An 18,929-nucleotide genomic window follows, 5' to 3' on the forward strand; every position below is an offset into this window, starting at 1 on the left:
AAGCAATATAGAGATAGCCTATAGATAGAGAGCAAGCAGGCAGCTTGGGTTGGGGAGTGTTGGGGGTGGGGTGGAGGGATTGAGCAAATAGTAAGAGAGAGAACTCACGGACATGGACAATAGTGTGGTGATTTTGGGGGTGGTAGGAGATGGGTAGAGGTGGTAGAGGGCATAGAGAGGATGAAAGGTTATGGAAAAAATTAAATTAAATTAAAAAATAATGTGAGCAACAGTTCAGAGTATAGGTACAGAGTTAGGAAGACCTGAGTGTTAATTCCAATGGAATCACTTACTACTTCTATTCAATTAGGCAAGTTGTTTGGCCCTGACGCATCACTTTTTCCCTCTGTAAATGGGGATAATACTACCATCTACTACCTGTGGTTATAGTGGTGAATATTAAACTAAATAATGTGTGAAGCAGTCAGTTAATGCTCAGTAAATACAGCTATGCTTCTTCATGGTGAGCATGATATGACTGGATGATTAAGAACAAAGTAAGGAGTACACACTGATGAATGGGAATTATTGGCAGTGCCTTCACACTACTTGATGGAGAGCAAACCAACAAGTAGAGGCATGGTGAAGGTTAAAGCTGAACAGACATCTGGCTGTTCCTCGCATCACACATACTCCCCTTCTTTCTTTCCTGCCTGTTCAAATCTCAGTAGTGTCAATCTGCTTTCCTCTAAAATAGCTCAAAACAAGCAAAACAATAATAGAATAAGCGTGGATTGGGAAGAAGAGACAAACTTTGGCCAAAAGCTCTGGAGATATCTGGCCCAATTAATTGCATCATACATATTCAATATCATTTTCTAAGTTTAAAATTATGTGAAGACATAATTAATAGTAAAATAGTGACTATAGTAAAAATGTTTATAGCCAGTTAAGCTATTCAGTTTTTCATGTTTAGTTTTATACGGTAATGATTTTTATGAAATTCATAGACAATGTCAGGTTTCATTTTTATCATGACAAATGGATACTCTAAAGTTTACTGAGTGCAAATGATATACTTTCAAGTAATAATACTTAGTTTATTAGATATAGTAATTTATTAGAAATATAGAAATGTGGATTATAGTCACATCAAACTCTTTAGTAATATTAATACATTTTTAAAAAGAAATACATTCATATGGCTCATTAAATGCTATTAAACAGATGCCTAGATTCATAGTTATAAAATATTTTTATCTAACTTCTATAATGAGAATGCCCAAATTGAATTTTCAGACAGTCTCAAAGATATATGGAAAAGAAAAGTGGTTTAAAGAATAATCCTCAAAGTGTTGATGCTACAGATCTGGAAATCCCATAAGGAATAACTGTCTTGAAAAATTTATACCTTTTCCTCCTTTTGCTGAATGAATTATATTGTGAACAGGCAACCTGTCTCTCAGAATTTTGTCACTTATGTGACAGGTTGGTCTCAATATAAAGATGAAAATCCAAAGCACAAACCATGACTGTGTTCATAAAAGTGCAGGGCAGTTCTTAAACATTAAGTAATGTGTTAGGTGTTAAAAGAAATGAAGGTGAGTGGCTTAAGAGAGTAGGTGATGCCCAAGTTTCCTTCCCAGAAATAATACATGAAAATAAAGGCCCTAATGCAGTACAGTTCAACTATGACACAGCATTCAGTTGGGACAGAGGTGGCAGTTAGATAATTCCTTTGTGCTGACCTGGACACAGGCCATTTCGTCTGCACAGAAAGCCTGATTGAACTGATAACATGGTTGTCAGAAAGCCTCTGGCTTCCCCCCGTTGATATTTCCTGCATTATGGCAAAATCATCACTTAGGAAAACCTGGTTCTAGTCCTTTCCTTACTTGCTCTCTAGAATCACTTGTCATTTAACCCTTTGCAAGCATTTCAACATAAGAAATATCAGGATAACACTATTCTGCAGGGGATAAATAACTATAACTCCATTGCCTAAGCGCCTTGCATCTGCTTTCTTTTTGCGGTAAGAAGAAAGTTTGGCTGTCCAACTGTAGTGCAATAACTAGGTTGAGGTCAGGTGTTTGTAATCATTTTCTAATAAAGCTGACTCTGTGCAAAATTATATTTTCTTCTTTCACATTAACCCCAAGTCAAATAAACACTTCTGAGAATCGCAGTCCATAAAACAAGCTAAAATATGTTTCAGTCATTTCTTATTTTAAGACTCATATACAAACTTGAAAGAGCAACGAATTTGAGAAAATTACTAGATACTGAAATATATTAAAAATACTGAAAGTCTAGCGCTAAATGTTGTATATCTCATAGTCCAATGCATTTGATACATCTAAATTCCTACCATTGTTTGGTCTTAAGCTTTTCCTATAAAAGGGGAAATGGTCATCCACAAGGTTCAGCAAAAATGGGTAAATTTCTCAAAAAATATGTATTTATCTATTGCATATTGATTGAAATGTTGGTCTCTGAACCCCAACAGCTTGAAAATGAATCTCTGTTTCATCATGGAATAATCAAATGACCTTAGGCAAGTTCTTTATCCCCTCTATACCTCAGCTTCCTCAACTATTAAAATAATAAGAATTCTATGGGAGGCAGCTTGTAAGACAGCCTCAGTGATTCCCACCTCCTGGTATTTGACACTTGTGTAATTCTCTCCCCTCTGAGTGTGGGCGGGGTTTGAGTGACTCTCTTCTAATGAGTAGAATGTAGCGAAGGTAATAGAATATCATTTCCAAGGATAGGTTATACAAAGTTTTAACTTTCTTTGGGGGGTTGGCCTATTCTTCTTTCTCAAACGTTTGCAAGTAGCCCTATCAAGAGGCTCATGTGGCAAGGAATGGATGTCTTCAGGCAATAGCCAGGGATAACAGGCCTGCCCAAAACCCCGTTTGTAATTGTGGAACCATATTTTCTGAGGCCTTCCAATAGCCAGGAATGTGAGCCTGAGACACCCAGCTAGGTTGTAGCTGATTTTCTAACCCACTGAAACTGTTGATTGTTTTAAGCTGTCAAGTTCAGGTTTAATTTGTTACACAACAGTAGGTAACTAATACAAACTAGGGTAATAATAAAAATCAACTTGTAAGATGGTTGTGATGGTTAAGTGTGATAATAAGTGAACAGAACCTGGGTCAGCACAGTCTCTGTAAATGACGGTTCTCATTCCTTGCATTGAAAGGGAATTGCTATGATCTACATGTTTGTATGTTCCCCTAATTCACGTTTAAAGTGATGGTATCAGGGGATGGGGCGTTTGGGAGGTGTATAGGCTTAGTTCTTACATGGAAGAGGGCTGACAGAGATTCCTAGCCTCTGGTCATGTGAAGATAAAAGGGGAAGTCTGCGACCTACAACAGGGCCCTCACCTTACCATGCTGGCATCCTGATCTCGGATTTCTAGCCTCCAGAATTGTGAGAAATAAATTTCTGTTGTTATAAGCCACCTAACTTTTAGGATTTTGTTCTAGCAGCCTAGGGATGAAATAGACTGACAGGAATGAAAACTTATGAGTTTTAATGTTTTAAAGCAGAAGAAAGCTAATTAAATAGCACCTTTCAAATTAGGGTTACTATCTTTCCTTTATAACTTTTCTGTTTATAAACTCTGTTTATAAGCCATGTCCTTTATTACTCATTTCCTTATGGTTTTCTTTTCATAAGACAGAAACACTACTTCCTTAGATAATCTCACAATACTAGTGTAATCCTGGGGTCAAATTATTCAAAACACAATCCACAACCTTTAATTCACACATACTACTCAATAATTTGAGTTACCCTCACTAAAGTTCATCACCCTAGAGAAAACAAAGCATTATTGCTCTTTTTTTTTTGGGGGGGGGGCAGATGATTGTGGAAATATGTGCTTCAAATTCATTTCAAAATCTTCATGTGTGAGATTTTAATATGGTGCATTATTTAAGTGTTTTTGAAAATTTATCTGGAGATTTAGATCAGTGAAAATAACTGGTAACTTAACAGAATTCATTCATTTTTTAGATATCTCTTTTATAGCAAAGGTCCAGCTTTAAGAAGACAGACAGCTCTGTCAACTGAGAGTTCTGATGGGGTCATTCAAGTATGTCCAACATCTGAAACGGTGAGTGATGTTTCAAGATAGAAATAAAGTATAGACAAAAGGTATTTTCCTTGTCTTTTCCCATGTTTCCTGCACCCTTTCATATAGATACATGAAAAAATTCCTTATACATCAAGTGGAAAAACTTGGTATAAGATCAGAATTTTTAGTCCCTGCCCTCCACCACCACACACTTTTTCAAGTGCAACATTATCTTCAGGTGCCATAAAGGTTAAGGTGTGTTCTTGAGCTGGGGTTCAGCGAGGATTGTGGCTAACTTGTGGCATCCATAGACATAAATAGTACATTGGGTACACTATGTAATAGGTCAGGAACTCTTCCTCCAGTAAGATTTTCATCCTTAGCTACAAAGAGTGAAAGAAAGCCGTTAATGCACTGTACACCCAAGGAGGGGCGTAAACATGATGGACAGATCTGGAGATATCTGTCTGCCAGTCCAAACGTACTCTTTAATTCTAACAGATTAGCAGTAAAATACTATTGAATTATAAAATAATAATAATTCTAGACAAATTTAAAAGTTTAGAAAAGTTTTAAAAACATTTTAAAATATCATTGCAAAACCAGACTACAAAGTGTATTTACTTATTATTGTGTTTCCACACAGTGGCAGGTAAAACTTTAGAATTTCAAATATAATGACTTACTGAAAATACAGTGGTTATGAAAAACCTAAAAGGTATAACAGAAGATAGCTAACAAGAGTGTAATGAAATACTGATAATAAATATCTGAAAATATACCTATTTATATCCTAAATTTTCTACTTTTGAAAATTTTAGAAAAAAACAACAGGAACACACAAGCACACAGTTCATAAGCCAGCAGAGTAATGATGCCATCACATGTTGCGTGGTCTCCGGGACACTCCTTTGTACACTCATGGAGAAGAGGAGTGGAAAAGCAAGTAATGTCTTAGTACTATAATGAAAACAATTTTGACCTCAGAGACTCTCTAACAGGATTTGGGGCGCTCCTAGGCAAGCCTGGGCTACAACTTAAGAATAGTAAACTGGGTCAAATTTATATAGTTATATCTGACCAAGCATAAAGTACCACAATAATTAAAAAATTGATATGCATGGACTTGTGGTTCTGTCAGAGGAGCGTCTAGGCATCTGAGTGGCCCACGTTTTTGGAACTCTGGTTACCTAAGTCCTATAGCTGTTGCTTTCTGCCAATGTCCTAATGGATCCCGTAGTGATGAGGATGCATTACCAAGTCAATTGGGATGAACCCAAGATATATTTTATATGTAATTAAGATCCCTGTTGGCAAAGAATTTGATGTGAGCTTCAGATTCATAGAGGAGGGTTTGTTTTGAAATATACCAGGGCCCAAACCATTGATATAAGTCTCTTCTTATTCTACAAAATCCACAAGTCTGAAGACCTTCTTTTCTTAATATATTGGACTAAAATAAACATTTTTTTTTTAGTTGAAAGATCTTTGTGGCATGCTAATGATTCTTGTGATGGTATCAGGAAAGTTTGGGATTTCTTCCAGAGAATACAGTGAGATTGTTAGCAAAGGGAGATGTTGATACTTAACCATCCAAGTGCAATTTTGATGGCTTTTTTTTTTTTTATTATTCATTTCAGAGAGGGAGGGAGAGGGAGAGAGAGAGAGAGAGAGACATCAATGATGAGAGAAAATCATGGATCGGCTGCCTCCTGCATGCCCCATACTGGGAATTGAGCCTGCAACCCGGGCATGTGCCTTAACTAGGAATTGAACCGTGACCTTCAGGTTGATAAGTCAGTGCTCAACCACTGAGCCATGCCTGCTGGGCTGGATGGCTTTTAAGAGTTACCAATGGAGGAGCCTTGGGAAAAGCTATAACTTGGTGATAATATGTAGGTATGGAGAATATTTCAAACGTGGAAAAAAAAAGCACTCATTTTTTTTGTTTGTTTTTGTTTTAAACAAAGGATGGTGTGAAGGGAGAGAATTTATAAATTTAGTGTTTATCCCAAGTTTCTCTGAGCTTCTTAAGTATGTGGTTTGATGTCTTTCACTCATTTTGAGTAAAAGCTCAGCCATTATATTTTCAAGTAATTCCTCTGCCTGATTTTTTTCCCTCTTCCCCATCTGGGACTCCAATTATACACATATTAGACCATTTGGTATTGTTCTCCATATCTCTAAAGTTCCTGTTTCAACTCTGTGGTTCAGTCTATAGTATTTCTGTTGACTGGTCTACGAGTTATCTAATTCTTTCTTTTACTGAATCTAGATACTGTTAAGCCTGTCTAACAGATTCTTAATTTAGTTGTTTTATTATTTTTACTGCTAGAATTTTCATTTGTTTCTTTTTAGAATCTTCATTTATCCACTGAAATATCCCTACCTTTCCTCTAAATTAAAAAAAAGTATTTTGTTTAAAATCACATGCTAATTCCCACATCTGAATCATCTGTGGTTTTGCTTCAATCTATTTTTTAAAACATCTTAATTATAGGTCATACTCTCTTGTTTATTTGCATATATTATAATATTTAAATTATATGTCAGATAATGTTTTTAAAAAAACCATAGAGACTAAAATAAATCTTCTTTTCCTCAGAAAAGGCCTGCTCTTTCTGCCGTCAGATATTTAAAGAGAATGATCCCTTTGATACACTCAGGAGTTGAGCTAGATCTGAGACTAGATTACAACTTTATTAATTTAGTTCACCTCTTGTATCAAATGACTTTAGGGCAAGAATTGTTCTTTGTGTATTATAGAAATTTCTCTCTAGTGGTATTTTGGGACCTAAGCTCCATTAGAACTGCAAGAGAAGTCTCCTTGCTTTCCACCCCAGCACTGAGCATCCTGGGCCACCATAGGCTTATAGGAGAGAATCAGTGGAAGAAACTATCTCTGCATTTTAGACTCTAGATCAGTGATGGCGAACCTTTTGAGCTCGGCGTGTCAGCATTTTGAAAAACCCTAACTTAACTCTGGTGCCGTGTCACATATAGAAATTTTTGATATTTGCAACCATAGTAAAACAAAGACTTACATTTTTGATATTTATTTTATATATTTAAATGCCATTTAACAAAGAAAAATCAACCAAAAAAATGAGTTCATGTGTCACCTCTAACACGCGTGTCATAGGTTCGCCATCACTGGCCTAGATTCTTGTCCTTCAAGCAGGCTTATGTTATTGTTAATAGCTTTGCTGAGTTCTCCTTCCGCTAGCATACTAATCCTTTTCTCCCCCTGGCCTATGGCATGCAAGCTACTCTGCTTTCCCAGGCCCAGACTTGGCAATTGCTCATATGGATAAAAGTAGTAACTGACCACAGATCAACTAAGAATTAATATCTCTCTATAGAGATATATATCTATATAAGTATATTAGTGGTCTTTTGTTATCATTTATATTCTTGAATTCAGTTTCAATAGGATAGTGATTATTAAACCAGAGAAAATATTAATTAACTATGTTCAGTCTTTCTCGTTTTGGGTCCATTTGAATCATTAATGGAAGTGTTATCTCATTTTTACTTTTCTTCATAGGCCTTATTTATCTGAATAATCTGAATAAATACTTCTGGCGATATTTCTAAATGAGGAATTTCAAAGAAGATGTTTGCAAGAAGTATTCACTTTCAAATATTTTTGCTTTGGTCGCTCCAGGGATATTTATTGATCATTGGAATCCCAATGCCACAATTTCAAATCTGTTTTCAGGGAAGGAAAAAATTTAAACCTGACTCTAGGATTCAAACATAGTTAAAATCTATAAAATTAGAGTTAAAAAGGGAACAAATTTAGGGAAGTCATAATATTTGAAATCACTAATAACTTTAGAAAGTTATTCAGAAAATACCTAATTTATTATCTGCTGATAAGTTTCTGTCTGTGTACACATTCTCTGGGTCCTAAACACATTCCATTTTAATATATTAGGAGAATACACAAAAACTTCACCTTCTTCATGACTTAGAATCACAGGTCCAAGTGACAGCACTTGAGAGAAGATATATTTATTCCAGTATAGCTAAGAAGATTTGAAAGCTACACCATAATTTATATCTCTTAAAATTTTAATTTTTAGATGGAAATCCCAGTTCAATTGTAGTTTATATGTTGTTCACAGCAAGATTATATAATAAAACCAGTGTGTAGTAATCTGAGTTCTCTGAAGAGCAAGAGACTGGAAAGTAGCAATGGAGCTTGCAAAGTTCCTTTTGCATTATTTAATTATCTCTGGGTTTTAATACTCTGGCCAGCAATTATTGTTCTATCCCATATAAAAATTGTTCATGAGCCAACCGGAAAAACCTCCCACATTCCAAAATCCTGCCAATTTGCAACAAAGCTGTCTCAGAATTAGAAGAGCTACAAAAGATATTAATTCCCAGTGGACCAGAGTGCTTGCTCCCACTTCTACTTTTCACAATAGCAACTTTATTTTTCATGTGTTTTCTCCATTCTTCTATGTGCACTTGGTTTAAAGACTCCAGCTTGGCTTTTTCCTTCAGTTTGATGCAGAGATACAGATAAAAATCTAAGTAGACTATGTTCTGGGAAGGGATACAGGGATTTGCCACTGAATGCACCTTCTGAAGGCTGTGAATCACCTGAGGCAGAGGAAAGAATTATTGACATAAGGATGAATGAGCACTTGGGTGAATCTATCCAGTCGAAGGAAATGAAAATCTCCCATGTGCTACTTTCTAGCTTAACTTCTGTTTGATGATCATACCCTGCAGTATGTTAAACAGATACAGATATGAGTTATGCTCCGAAAGGATGTTAAGCAGGTCAAATTTTCATCACATGGCTGCATATCATTATCTTACACTTTTTTTTTTACTGCTTTCAGGCAATGAAGATGTGATACTTTTATATATTAAACAAAATTTCATTTCTTATCAGCATACTTAACACATATATATGTACAACTAGTCAAGACCGTATAGACTTAGGCTACTGTTCCTAAGGAAACGATAACCATGGCCTCAGCCTTGGAGTTCCAAAGTGTTTTGTGTTTGTTTTTAAAGCCTGCAAATGGCACTCAGGAAAGAGATTACAAATAGAACAGAAAACTTTGTTTTCCTTTTCTTTTCTTTTCTTTCCTTTTCTTTTCTTTTCAGTTGGGGAGCTAGAGTAAACTTTAATTATAATTAGTTGCCAAAAACTGTGCTCCAATATTTCATTTTCTACTAAGTAACCTAAACTTGAATAGTCACTCTTTCTAATTACTATGAAGTATTTCTGTTAAGTTCTACAGTATAATTGTGGAATTTTCCAGAAGATTAATGTTTCCTGAGAACAAAACTTAAAATGCATTGCCTGATGAGAGAGGAACAGAAGATTGTACAATAAATTTAGAGGTGACCTCCTTGTGCCTTCTAAAAATGACATTTGAAACCATAAGAATTAGTTTCTTCATCTTTTCTTTCTTGCTTTTAAAAACTTCTTAGCAGAATAGGAAGTACTGAAAATAACCTAACTTTGTCTAGCACTTTTGATTTGTCAGGCGCTTAGCTAAGCATCTCATGTATATTAGTACATTCAATTTTTACAAAACACCATGAGGTAGAGGTAGAAATTATTATTTTATCTATTTTATAGTTGAGAAAACTGAGGCTCAGTGATATTTTATTTTAATCCTCATCAAAGTAAATGTTTTGATTTATGAGGGAGAGAGAGAGAGAGAGAGAGAGAGAGAGAGAGAGAGAGAGAGAGAGAGAGAAATATCAATGTGAGAGAGAAACATCAATTACCTCCCATACTTGCCCCAACCAGGGACCAATACCACAACTTGGGCATGTGCCCTGACTGGGAATCGAACCTACCACCTTCTGGTTTATGGGACAATGTTCCCATCACCTGAGCCATACTGGCCTGGACTGAGGCTCTGTTATTTGACCAAGAATTATACCTGGCCTGGCTGCTGGGATCATGCTTTTGAACTTCATCAAGGAGTAATTTTTTAAAAAAATATATTTTATTGATTTTTTACAGAGAGGAAGGGAGAGGGATAGAGAGTCAGAAACATCAATGAGAGAGAATCATCAATCAGCTGCCTCCTACACACCCCCTACTGGGGATGTGCCCGCAACCAAGGTACATGCCCTTGACCGGAATCAAACCTGGGACCCTTCAGTCCGCAGGCCGATGCTCTATTCACTGAGCCAAACCGGTTAGGGCATGGGAGCAATTTTTTATTGCATATTTTTTATTTCCAGAATAATAAACAAGAAGTCAAGTTTGGAGACTTCTTTCCCCCAAGGCTGTAGGAAGTCAACATAAGGGCACATTTATGATCCTAAGGGAAATGGGTAGAATCCAGTTACTCCCACAACAAATAGCTGGAAACCTGTTGGCTTCTTCTCCACTTTTCCTCTCTGCCAACAACCCCCATTTAGTTATAAAAATACTTCATTGGGAGCAGTGGGCCAAAAGGCAAATATCTCTTCTGAAACTAGATGAATAAATGAAATGGGTTTTAGAATAATGGAAGTATAAGAAATTGAGGACCAGGTCAATTATAAAGAAGGCAGCCAAAGGTAGGATTATGTTTTTTAAATCCCCATTTGAAGGAAAGCAGCTTTAGATAACCAGACATGCTTTGATGATTGAGATTTTGGGATTCAAAACCTAGTTTCAGAAATCCACTTGGTGTCACCAGGGAAAAGGCATGAAGCTTTTTTTGTGGGAGGCTATTTGAGATGTGCTGGCTTGATCCTACTTGTCAACCTCGCACTGAACGTCTGTTTTAGGAGTAACGGTCAATTGAAAACCAGCCCCATATAAAAATACCTCATAAACATTTTATCCGTTAAGACTGGAGTTGGTCTCGGGGTATTTTGCATACCTGAAAAAAGATTGATAGAGTTAGAATAGATTATGAATAAGTGCCTTGAAAACATTATATTTTAATTGTAATTTCACTGAATCAGATTCAATTTACAAAGCAATGTGGGCTGGAAATCATTCCAGTAAACTCCCAGATTTAGTGAACAGATAACCCCTCTAGTCAATAAAGCAGGTCTTAACTGTAAATCTTGTGCTTGTAATAAGAGAACTATAGTAAATTCACAGGGCTCAGTAGCTATGGCAACTGCAGATTTCAGTCAATACCTTTTGATCTTCAACATTAGATAGTCATGTCTGATTGCTGCACACAATCCTTTTCCCCAAAGAGGTCAATATGTTCTTGCTGAAATACTTCAAAGTATTCTGGTCCTTGGGAATGCCTAAGGGTTTTTATATTAGTTACTCCCAACTTTGATCAATGGTCCTACTTGAAAAGTTATGTGGTGCTTATACAAACACACATAAGTCTCCATAGAAAATATAACTTGTGCCTATGTACATGTTCTTTGCTGAGAGAAGAACCTTTGCTAAATATTTATGCATATGAATCTGTATCCAACATATACACACAGATATGCAATATACATAGTATGTGTTTTATACAAATGCAACCACACCTGAAAATAAAAAGCCAAGGAAAACATTAGTAGTAGGTATTGTTTTTTAATAATGTAAATATTTGAAATAATGACCTCAAAATGATTGGAGGCAATTCAAGTACTATAGTCATGAATATTATTAATTTAAGATAACAATGACACTCTTACTTGAATTACTAATTAACAAAAATAATGATAATTAAAAATGGGGCAGTTTAAAATATCTAAATTTACTTAATCATTCCATTTTTAATTATTCAGTGAACATTTTATTGAATTCTAAGTTTATGTGAGGCACTTCTAAGCACTGCAGGAAAAAATAGCAAATAAAAGATAGTTTATTATGTCAAGAAACACATCATATGTATTTAGGGGACATAAGTCACATAAAAGGATCACACACAAGAACAGACTCACTAGGGAGTGCAGATCAATGCCGTGGGCTCCCAGGAAAAAGAGGTACATTTTTGGAGAAGAGATCTGAGAAAGATTCATGGAGAAAGTAGCATCTGTAGCATCTGGGTCACCGAGCACTTGGAGAACTTCAAAGTATGAGTGTGGGAGTGGGAATAATCCCAGTGGAGGGCACAGTGGGCATCTGACAAGGAATCTTGGCCAATCATATCACCTAAAGAACATTTCAGAAAAGAAAAGATATAAATATTAGACTAGGGAACAGCACTGTCATCACAAAAATCAAAAGATAGAAATATGCTTTGGGTTATTTTTTTTATTTTTATTAGGACTCTAACAGTTCTTTCTCATCCTGAAATACTAAAACACTCTAATGGGAATATGGTAGAAAATCAGTGGAGTTTCCCTGTTCTGGGAAATAATTTTGAGTAGGAGTCCATTAGGACTCCAGTTACTTTTTAAGGAGGATGATATTTTAATACAAACTTGAGAGAGTTGAGGAAGCAGGGTATGTGGGTATCTGTGGAAAGTAAAGTCCAGGAAGCCTGAGCCTGGTGTGTTCAAGGACTTCCAGAGGCCAGGATGGCTGGAGCAGAGAGAGGGAGGAGGGATAGGGAGAGGTAAGGAGAAGGCAGGGCTTGCGAGGTTTCCTAGGCCATTGTAAAGCCTTCCTGGCTTTTACTCTGAAAGAGATGCCAAGCTGTGAGAGGATATCAAAAATGTGCCATGAGCTGGCTTGTGTTTTAGCAGGATCATTTTGGCTGGTGTGTTGACAAGCACGCAGACCAGTTAGGATGCTCTTGCACTCAGGTGAGAGATGCTGTGAATCAGGACAGTGCTGAAGCGGGGTGGGAAATATGTTGGCAGACATTGAGGTATATTTTGAAGGAAGGGCTGGCCAGATTTGCTGATGAATTAGACAAAGGGTATTAAGAGAGCATTCAAGGATGACCTAAAATTACTAGTTCAATATCTGCATAGTATGAAGAGACCAGAGGCCCGATGCACGAAATTCATGCAAGAGTAGGCCTTCCTTCCCCCGGCTGCCTGCACTGCCTTCCCTCTGGTGCCCAGGACCCGGGCATCCCTCACAGCCTTGGCTTCATCTGGAAGGTCATCCAAAAGGACACCCAGTCTAATTAGCAGATTATGCTTTTATTATTATAGATAGGCAAAAACCAACAACAACCTTAGTGATTTTTGATAGAAATATGGGACCTAGATCAAGGCAGGAACACAGCTGCCTCTACCCTGCTGATGTTGGTGGTTATCTGGAGCACTGCATTTTAAAAGACACATCAGCAAACTGGAATGGGTCCTGGGTTGTGGCCAGCCTGATATGCAATCTACCAGCTGTTTCCTATGAGAAATGGAAAGGACTTGGTACACTCAGGCTGGAAAAGAGTAACTGATCTTACATATTGAGCTTCTGAATGGACTTCCACCAGGAGAAAGTCTTCTCCAGAGGGCAAAACTTGAATAAAAGGTTGGGATTCCAACCAACAGTCTTCCGGAATTCAATTATACTCATCAATTTACAAAGGAGTTTAGGATCCTTTTGCTTACTGGGTAAGAGAGAGATCAACAACTGTCCAAAATTAGGTTTCAAACATATCTTAAAAAGTACTTAAACTGCAAGTGCAGCTCAAATGAACTTCAGTATAAAAAATGTACAGATTTTTGTATAGCTGATAAGATTCTTTATAGAGAAAATACTTACTTTTAAAAAAATGCAGGTTGTAGGTTTTTGAGAGACTACTATGTATAGTAAGGCTTTTGATGTTAATGTTTCTAAACATTTAATGATTTCTTTAATTTCTTGACTTGTGTATGGGAGTGCAAAAAACTCATAGGAATTAGTATCAATTGTAAATTTTGGGTTTTTTAGAATGTTGCAGTTTTTTTTTTAAAAAAAATTATAATTAAAAAAATAAAAGTATTACTGATAGGAATGGTCCTGTCAGAGTCAGGTTGCAAGAAAAGACAAAGGTGGCCCCGAGAAAGAACTCAACATAAAATAAAGTCTAGCCCAGGTTTAATAATAGGGTCTGTGTGCTAAAAAGCAACGACAGCTTTCGTCATCTGGCAGGGGCTAATTTTGATACAGCATTCTGGCTGTGTGTTTGTTCCCTGAGGAGAAAGTGGTTGTGTGTGTGAAAGGAAAAAAAACATGCTGCCTTAACAATTCTGGGTCCAGGTGGTCTTGCCACAGGCTCTCTGAGAGACTGAGGGTAACACAGAAGGAGCATTCTCCATAAACCAGGCTACCTGTTCCCAGATTGATATTCCAATGGAAGGCATCCAGTTCCAACAGTGACAATGATGGGGTAGAGGTTGAGGTTGGAGTAGAGTGTTGGTAGATAATGTCTGGAGTTGCTATGGAAACATCACAGGTAGACTGGCTAGAGACTAATGAACAAGGACCCTGGCATGTATGCATCTCTGAGAATTCCCAGGAATTTATGAGGAAAACTAGATTCCTGTAGTTATGCAGGTGAGAGATTGGGACCATTGATATTCAGTTATAAGCATCAAAGAATTACATTTGCTCTCACTGGCTGGCATGGTTTTTGTTAGAATGGTTTTTGTTAGTGGACAGCCTTAAATGTAGTAAGCCCACCATTACAAGTACTATTTAAGGAGAGGCTGGGTGCCTGCATCTCTGTGTGTGTTTGTACTCACACCAGAAAGCCTGCATATGTGCATGTTTTATAAATTGTTATCCACATTTTGCAATGTAAAGATGCTATCATCACTATGTATATATTATGTTGGAAATTGCACTGCAAACATGAATGATGACTTTCAAAGTCTCCTTTTCAACTCTGAAGAATCTGTGAATCCATCAAAACAAAGTAGGTAATTTTATTAAGTGAAAAATTATAAAATTATGCCACGCATCCAGATTTGGCAATTGGTTGTAGCTCGAGAATAAGCAGATTGATTGCTCCCTTTTAAGCAAAAGGATTTGTAAATCTTTTATGTCTGCAAGTGGTTAATAAATGATCTTAAAAAATTTATGGCAAATTACTTTTTGATGTAATCTTAGGCTGCAAATATAAGGAAACTGGGAAAAGATGAATTAGATGAACGGGAGAAATTGGATAAGGGAGAAATTTATCTGCTGCCCATGAGTAGCCACACCTCAGTCAAACTCCTATGCACCCAACCTGCTTTATATTAAATCTTAACACTCGCATTAAGACTTTCAAATGAAAATGCATTAGCTCAAAGAGGTTTTAAAGGTTTATTGAGCTGATGCACCAAATGGAAAACCTGACAACAGGTGACTCCCAGTTGAAGCAGGGCTGGAGTTTTATATTGTAAGGCCCAGGGGGCAGAAACTGTACCTTTGTGGTTTGGCTCAGGTAGTGTTTTGTCTTTAATGGCTGTGAAACTTACAGTAGGAGAGTGTTCTGGTTTTCATGCCTCCAGTTTAGGATCATTGGTTCCATCATATCCAACTGTCAAAGTTGTACTTTCCAGGAGCTTTTTTTGCATGTCTTGTGATTTGTTTGTTAGTCAAGGTTTAGGGGTAGGTGAGTAGTAAAAAAATAATGTGTGCATGTGCGTGCGTGCGTGAGTGTGTGTGTGTGTGTGTGTGTGTGTGTGCGTGGTCATGGTTGAAGGGAAAGGGAAAATTGAGAAGCCTCTACCAGGTCTCTTTAGTCTTTTTATAAGACACACTATGATTTATGTTTTCTGTTAATGTCATATAAAGAAGCACAATATGCAAGGTTATGTGCAGTTTTGTTAGAGAAGAAGTAAAATTCTACAGTGATCTTACTAGATATTTAATGTAGATTTCTTGTTTTTCTACTGAAAATTCTCTTCTAGTTGAAATGCCTGAAGGCCAGTAAAGGAGTTCCACAGATCAAACAAATTGGCCTTCTTTTTCTCCTACTCAGTTTAAATGAAAACAAATGATTCTTTTGTGCAGAATTAAAATTCTACTATATGGCCTTCATCTTTTAAGAACACTTCTTTCTTTAATCCAGGTTCATGGACTCCTCAAATATCCCCACTTTCATGCATTCTCTTGAGTTCAGATGTGATTCTTTCCCAGTGCAAATGCAAATATGCCTGAGAAGGCTGACACCTGAAGTTCTTAGCAGTCATGACACCTTGCTAAAAGTGTATTTACTTATTTGCTATCTTTTAAAATAGGAAATGTGTAGTATTATTTGCCTGCTGGGTAAGTGGAACTGCCTTATTTAGGTGAGGGCAAAGGAATGGGGAGAAGGTGGGCTGCAGCAAAGTGGGGGGTTGGGGGGGTAGGAGTTTATGCTGGAAAAAGAAGGTGAAAAGGCCCAGGAGGAGATCATTTGCAAAACTGTCTGCTCGCTTCACAGGTTGGCCTACACTTTGAACTCTGTTACATACTACGCTGAGAAAAGCCTACAAATGCTTTCCTTAAATCCCTGTAACATTAACTATCCTGTTGGCCACATGTCACTGGGGCTTAAGGAATTGTCCTGCTTTGATAGCTGGGAAAAATCAATCACAACTCCAGCTCTCAGAGGGACACCTGATTTATTGCCACTTGGGAGTTGAAGCTCCTACTGTGGCCATGATCATAAATATGTTTTTTGTTCTGTTCCAGACTTGTTCATGCTCTTTGAATTTGTAGGATAATCAAATCTACAACTATTAAGCAGCTTCCTGTGATAGGTAGGCCCTGTGCCAGGTACTGGAGACACAAAGGTGAGTATCTAGACAATTTCACGACTTTTATGGGATAATAGCTTGGCAATACAGACAAATAGAGAGCAAAATAGGCCGCGTTACATACTGATTTCAGACTGTCAAAAGGTCCTCCTTGCTGTGGGACCAGGGGGTCACTACCACCTCTGTCCCACTGCAGTTGCTGATTGTGGGCCTTTGATGCTGCCGATGTTCTTTGCCCTGTGGTCCAAGCAATGAGACCAGGGAACTTTCGAACTTTCCAAAGGTGACTGCCCAGGGGGAACTGATGAGTAGTACCAAGATTCAGTATCTCGCAAAAATGCAAATGCATTGAATGTTATCAAAATCCTTATTGAACTCCCTTAGGTGACTAAGCCCCCCAGCCCTCCTCCCCATGGAGTTGTTTTAAAACAGAGCTTGAATATGATCCTGAAGCTCAAGTTCTGTTTTATTTCCTGCCTGTATTACTAAGCCAAATGGAGGGTTTGATCTGCATTTCCCTGCTCCTATATGCTATCACTTAAAAAATGTTAGCAATGCAGAGGGGCAGGGACACACAGCAGCTGGTCCTTAGCCTTCAGGCACACCCTGGGAAGGAAGTCCTTGCCTGCTTGTCTGATCTCCCTCCCTGCAGTTATCCTAGGCTTTTTCCCATTTTTGTTTCATAACTGGGGTCAGCATGTTGCAGTGTCTTTTAAGATACTATGCCCCAATTGGGTGATAAGGTGTATCATGGAAATGGTATTTAAAAAAAAAATAAACTCTTTGTAGCGACTTCCGCCTCCTAGGAGGAGGGCTTTGGAACCACGCATAACAACCCACAGAAGTGAATTTATACTGCTTCTTTTCTCCTTTGGTGGCTAGTGAGGTGAGGGGGAGAAAAATGTAGCACAGATATTCCCTTGGGTCACTCTGCTCCTAAACTTTTGGAATAAGGTTGGGTCAAATCCAGCAACTCTATTTTATGGCAAGTCCAATGCCCTCAGGATTTCTGCAAAAACATATTTGTGCTACTCACTTCGGACTCCAGTTTCCTGCTTTTGTTGTGTTCTCCTTACTCTGAGGCTGCTCCGTGATGCCCTGGCTCAAGTCAAACGTGGTACCATTTCCTTCTCCTTTATTCGATGTCCTCCTATCATACTGCTCACAAGAGGCAGCTGTAAATAAATCCAAGACGTTCACCAATATTTGGCGTTACTCAGTGAAGGGAAGGGGCATAACAACACAGATTGCTTGAAGCTGACTTTGACTATTACATTTTTCGGCCTTATAAAATTCCTCGGCCATATTTTCCACATCAGGCTTCGACTTCCAACTTCCCTTCATGTTACCCTCTCTTTGCCTCACTTTATGTCCCAAAACCCACAAATAATCATCTCACTTTAATATGCAGAAAGATGCCGTTCTCAATCCACCTAGAATACATTTTCTCTTGGCACATGTTCTGTATACCTTGAAAAGAATGTATATTCTGCTGATGTTAGATGAAGTGCTTTATAAGTATCAATTTGATCATTTGACAGCATTGCTATGTCCTTATTATCTGTTTGTTCTATCAATTATTGAAAGATGGGTGGCAAAATATCTGACTAAAATGTTGGATTTCTTTCTTTCTTTTTGTAGTTCTAGCAGGTTTTGCTTCATGTATTTTGAAGCTTTAAGATAAGGTGTATAATGTTTAAGATGCTTATGTGCTCTTGGTTAATTGGCCCTTTTATGAAATTACTTTCTTTAGCTCTGCTAATATTCTTTGCTCTAAAATCTTTCTTGTCTATTATCAATATAGTCATTCCATATTTCTTTTGATTAATGCTAGCATGACATTAAAATCTATTCATTTTTAATCTGTTTGCATCTTTATATTTAAAATTTGTTTATTATAGACAGCATATAGTTTGATCTTGCATTTTTATCTAATATGACAATTTCTGCATTTAATTAATGTACTTAGATTATTTACACTATGTACCAGTAATTGATGGTATAATTGGATTTAAAATATACTATCTTGTTATTTGTTTTCTGTTTATGGCATATGTTCTTTATTCCCCTTTCCCTCTTCACTACCTTCTTTTATAACTCAGGACTTTAAAAAAAAGATTTCATTTTATTTCCTTTGTTGGTTCATTAGTGATAACTGTTTTCTCACTTTAATTGTTGCCTTTGGGTTTACTAGTAGAGTATATAATTTAACTCACCATAGTCTATTTTCAAATAAAGCTTATTTTTAAAATGATATTGTACCATTTCACTATACAATAAAATAATTTGATTTCCCATCTTCCTGGCCTGTATGCTATTGCTATCATACAATTCACTTCATTCCCTATCATACTGTTGT

This window comes from Myotis myotis, unplaced genomic scaffold (assembly GCF_014108235.1).
Source record: "Myotis myotis isolate mMyoMyo1 unplaced genomic scaffold, mMyoMyo1.p scaffold_m19_p_8, whole genome shotgun sequence".
Classification (NCBI taxonomy): Eukaryota; Metazoa; Chordata; class Mammalia; order Chiroptera; family Vespertilionidae; genus Myotis; species Myotis myotis.